Here is a 6,017-nt window from a genome sequence, read left to right as displayed (position 1 = left end):
CTGGCGTACTTTAACCACTGTGAGGAGATTCGGAGTTATGCACCTTCGTCGAGTGTGGTGTCATGCTCGTGTGGCAGAGCGGAGAATCAAGGACTCCGTATACAGCGTGATCAGCTAGACCATCACCCTAAACCCGGGTCATATGATTTTATAGAGTGTCTTCAAACCGGAAACGTTCCAAGTCTACTTCTATCGAATAGTTGCCTTTTCGACATCCGAGAGGTCTGCTTTCTTGGAAAATCAACAGCCCAAACTTTTCGGCAATTTTTTTTTAGCGTTGAATTAACCAGGTGAGGTCCTCTTAAGCATCCAAGTTTCCAGACACGCTTCATTGGCAGCGACCACGACCAACTGCTCTATGTTCACAGTGCGCCAAAAGTAATTTTTCCTGGCCCATCCGTTTCCTCTTTCTTCGTAACCCGCTTTTTTCCTTTCCTTCTGCACGGTGTATAAAAGCGCATTCACCTCTTTGCTTTTGTGTTCTCTTCTCTCCCTCAATGCTTTAATCTTGACTCGAGCATAAATTGCTGACAGCCAGCCGTTCGCTAGGGGTAACCTGTAAAAAATATGTCGTTAATTTCCAGGCAGGGCAGGGTAGTGAAAAGTATGAAGCTAAACAAGCGGGTGACTGTCTAAAAGCACGCACAACGAAGTGGCATGGCTTTTATATCAACAGAGAACGGGGTTGATCAGCGTTACTTTGTGTTTGTGTGCGCAAGCGCACGCACAATTAATTTTTTTTATATGTCTTACACAATCCCCGCTTGGCGTTAACTTTCTTGGTCACACTTGCATACGGCACTTTTCGTCATACCGATGAAGAATGAATAAGACGCGACACCCAAGCACAACTGGCGCACTAAAGTTGTTTCCCGAATGGAGAATCCGGGTGTCAGGTGAAGTAGCGTGTCAGGGTCCAGTGAATATAACTGAGGACGGGATGAGACCATAGAACACATTCTGTGTTCTGTTGCCTAACCTTACAGCTCTCAACAACATGTTCTGCGTATCAGTCTTAGTCGCTCTCTGGAGCTTAAGATCCTGGGACCTTGCCCGCATACCTCCATGTTATGCATAAAGCCACCAAAGTGCTAGTGCTCTTTTTGAAGACAAGTGGACTAGATGAGCGCTTTTGAGGGAACATTCATCTGCGGATGCGCACACAATTGCTGTTCTTCTCTCCTTCCTTTACACCTTCCCCACGTGTAGGTAGCCAACTGGGCGAGACCTTGGTTAACATCCTAGCCTTTGCTTCTGCTCTCTCCTTCTCTCTTCCACTATGTGCACTAACCACGGGAGGTTCTTGCATGACATAAGCGAATACGCTCACATTTGTGAATGCATAAACTAATTAGTTTCACCATTTGGTAAAGTTTTGGTCATTAATGTAAACGTCTTTCGCACGCACGTTCAAGTTGCATGTCACGTGCTTCAAGAAGGATTCCTGGACTGAAAATAGAATCACAGGTTAAAACAGAAATGCGCGCTATAGTTGGTAGCTTGAGGTCGCAGACGTTTAAACTTGTTTTCATCATCATCATCATCATAATCATCATCTTGGCTACGCCCACTGCCGGGCAAAAGCCTCTCCCATACTAAATGTGGCCATGTTGTTCCTGCAAACTTCTTAATATCACCCGCCCACCTAACTTTCTGCCGTCCCCTGCTACGCGTCTCTTATCTTGGAATCCAGTCCGTAACCCTTAATGACCATCGGTTATCTTCCCTCCTCATTACATGTCCTGCAAATGCCGATTTCTTTTTCTTGATTTCAACTAAGATGTCATTAACTCGCGTTTGTTCCTTCAACCAATCTGCTCTTTTCTTATCGCTTAACGTTACACCCATCATTCTTCTTTCCATAGCTCGTTGCGTCGTCCTCAATTTAAGCAGAACTCTTTTCGTAAGCCTCCAGGTTTCTGCCCCTTAGGTGAGTACTGGTAAGACACAGCTGGTTAAACTCTTTTCTTGTGAGGGATAATGGCAACCTGCTGTTCATGATCTGGGAATGTCTGTCAAGCGCCCCCCCAGCCCATTCTTATTTTTCTGATTATTTCAGTCTCATGATCTGGATCCGCGGTCACTATCTACCCTAAGTAGGTGTATTCCCTTAGCACTTCCAGTGCCTCGCTACCTATCGTAAATTGCTGTTCTCTGCCGAGACTGTTAACGATTACTTTAGTTTTCTGCAGATTAATTTTTAGACCCACCCTTCTGCTTAGGCTGTCCAGGTCAGTGAGCATGCATTGCTATTGGTCCCCTGAGTTACTAAGCAAGGCAATATCATCAGCGAATCGCAAGTTACTAAGGTATTCTTCATTAACTCTTATCCCCAATTCTTCCCAATCCAGGTAAAACTTGGATTGGGAAACATGTTTTACCAGAACACTTAAAGAGAGAAAGTCAACAATGAATGGCAGGACTAATACAAGCCCTAGCGCTGAACATCAACACACTTTTTTTCGCACAGAGAAAATATTTTGTAAATTCAAATGGATAAAGCATACGCCTTAAAAAAGGGGCCAACCTTAAAAAAACTGACTTTAATAACCAGGCGCTGAACAGGACGGGCACATTTTCAGTGCACATAATGCACTGAAAAGCATAGGGTATAAATGCTGTGCAACGCTTTCAAGCTCTTCCATAATTTATTGCGACACCCGTATTTAACTTACAATAATCTACATAAGCCAGGATGGGCTGCCAATTATTAATAATACTTAAATCGGGGCAGTTATATTTCTCCCAAGGAAGCAAGCAACCATTCTATGCAGTTCGCAAAACACGCACGTAACGTTCTGGAGAGTCTGCATAAGTAATGTCCTGCAAAAGCCGTAACTGACTCACGCACATGAAACTTTACCTGCACTTCATGCATAACCGGTCCACCATTTTCGTCGAATATAAACTTGGTGCCATTATTAGTTCACCGAGCACAGTGGGATACATGCTCAGTACAACGCTGAAAAATATGAAAAAAAGACGAGCATTCACTCATCTTTACGAAGTCATCAATTACACAAGAAGCTTCTAAAGCTTTTGCCACACATTACCTCTAGATGTACACTGTCCAACAAATGTGTAACTCGACGCTTAGCGGCTACTTCTCTTAGGACACTGGGAAACATAGTGTATAATGGCTGTATAACGCTTCCTTGCACTTCAATAAGTAGTTTACAGGAAACACCGCAATCTACCTAAAACTTCTCAAACTTTGTCCGAACATAAGTTTTGCACGCCTCCTGTTGCTTCTAAATATAAACTCGGCGCCCCATTCAGTTCTTTCAGGACAGCGGTAAAACTTTCTACACGGTTTGTAAAACACGCTTGTAATGCTCCGGACGCTTGGATAAGTAATTTTCCACGCAGGCTGTAATTATTGTACACTGTTCGCACTTTAATAGTACATCACCTATAACCTTCACCTAATAATGAACTGAATAACGAAGTCACATTCTGTTCTCAAAGGACACCGGGCAAACAAAGTATGCGCTTGGTATGCACGGAGTGCGCACCAAGTGTGCACTGAGGGAAACGTTTATGCGTTGTACCGGGTGGCCCAGCTAACTTCATCTAGAGCTTAAAGATATGCAGATGCCACGTAGCTGGACAGAACAAAGGTAATGTTTTACATCGCTTGGAGACACTCAAATTAATTTTGTTTTCATGTCGCCAAAATAGATAATTAGTCTTAATTAATAAATCAATTGGAAAGTGTAATTGAAAAAAAAGTTGTAGAGCGACATGAAAAACTCCCGATACAGCTTTCTGGTGCTCGATACATGCTGCATAAAAGTGTTTTTCCGAGCGTGAAAGAAGCCCGCGAGTACACCGGCGCAAAGTGCCTCGAGCGGCCAGTCACATGGCAGTTTTGCGTGCATTTGCGGGCTTCTTATACGCTCGGAAAAAAAAAACATCTATGTAACACGCATTGAGCAACAGAAAGCTGTATCGGGAGTATTTCATGCCGCTCTACAATTTACTCAATTACCCTTGTGAACTAATTATAATATTTGAGAAGTTGACAAATTAATTAAGACTAATTATCTAATTAAGCGCATTGAAAGAAATCGTAATATGAGTACCTGCAAGCGATGGCAAACAACATTACCTCGGTTCTGTCCAGGTACATGGCATTCACATATATTTAAACTCTGGTTTAAGTTAGCTCGGACACCCTGCATAAAACGCCCCTAAACAAGGAGAAAATAAGTGCTTAGCGATTACCAACTAGCCCCAAATTAAGCTATTGAATATTTGCCATACCGCAACGCCTAACCTGCACCCGATTCCCTCGCGCTTGGACTCACTGCGTAATTTAATTCTCGAAGGACACAGTGAAAACACGAACTAGTTCAGAAAGCTCCGAGCCAGTTCTAACCGTTACGATTTTCGCTCCGGAGCTTAACTCAAACCAACTCAGCGAAAAAAAGAAAAACGGTAAAAATATTTTTCACCCGGCAGTTTTCAGTTTGTGGGACGTCTTGGCGGCAGCGAAACAGGGGCCTGTATCGCTCCGCCTCTCACCTCTTGCGTTATCTCAGTTCACGCTCTAGTGGCTAACTACAGTCAACACTTAGAGCAGGAAGCGCCACAGCTAAGCAGAGCGATTCCGAAAGCTAATACAGCAGCATCAGTGCATCGGAAGAGCAGCAGCACTGGCGTCGGCGGCGTTGGCGGCAGCAGATTACATTTAAAAACACAAGCGTTGGGAAGTTGCGAAACATAGTGCACTCATCACCTGCCCGAGTAAGCTGTCGTCGAAAACGACAATTTCGTGTTAGAGTTTATCGCAAATAGACCGCTAACGATTCGACGTTCGTCATTTTTTAACTGGGCCTGGTACACAGGGGGTATACTATGCGAGAGCATGGCTACAATTTGTGCCCTTAATTGTGTGCAACGGAGGTCAGAGAAAGAAGAAAGGCCGGGGGGGGGGGCATAATAAAGAGCAAGTTTCCGGTTTGCTACACCTTGAGAACCGAAGAAGAGGCGAGAGAGACGGTAAAGGAATAGGGGAAGGAAACTAAAAACAAAACGAAAAATTAATGGGTGTTCACATACACCGGGTGGTTGCTACAAACATAATAAGATAGTTTTTATTGGAATACAATAGCACTATACAAAAGCGGGACTGCCAAAGCCAATGAGGGCTTGAAAAGCAGTACTCATAACACATCCACGGTCTTCTGACGGGATCATGAGCTACGTCTGTGCCGTAGAATTATCTCTTCCGACAGGGGCCGGTCGTCAAACTTGTTCAGCACAGCGATTAATGTGCGCCTCTGCTCAGAATACTGCAAGCGCAGGCATAGAATGCAACTCATAGTTTCCTTTTCACCGGAGTGGTCGCACGCTGCGGCGTCGGTCATTCTTCTGAGGTTGGCGCAGTATTGGTGAACGTCATGCACGAACACACATAGTCTATACATAAGAGGGTCGCGTCTCTTCCGGGCAGTCTTGATGGCAACCGGAGGGTTACGGCATTGTCCAGGGTGTGCAATTGGACATGTGAGGAGTGGGGCTTATTCCAATCAGATAGTGTGCAGTCGCATGCAGATAAACGAAGGTTTCTTGCAGCGTCCGTGCTTGAAAGTGGGATGGATAAATACTAGTCCTCTTCATGCGCTAATTGCGCATTTTCCCACTCAGGTTCATTGCCGTTAACCAAACACTGACATGGTAGCTACTGAATAATGACTTGGTGTTCGGTGGTGTATCGTTTATACAATGTCGAATACCAACAGTTCGTGCAGAACACAATAGCGAACCCTGCAGCATGTATACGAGTAGCACAAAATCGATCATTTGTGTGCTTTTTCTCTATCAGTGACAGTGCGACAAGAAGCGCCACAAGTTGCGCAACCATCGAAGTTGACAAGTGAGAGATTTGGAAGTTGTATCGGGACGAATTTGTGCGTGTATGACAACAGCTTATTAAGGCTTAGGGTGCCGTTAGGGCAAGGAATCCATAAAACCCATCGACGGCTACGTCAGGATGTAGGAATGAAGGAAAA

The sequence above is a fragment of the Dermacentor variabilis genome, chromosome 4, assembly GCF_050947875.1.
Source record: "Dermacentor variabilis isolate Ectoservices chromosome 4, ASM5094787v1, whole genome shotgun sequence".
NCBI lineage: Eukaryota > Metazoa > Arthropoda > Arachnida > Ixodida > Ixodidae > Dermacentor > Dermacentor variabilis.
Note: the sequence above shows the minus strand (reverse complement) of the source record.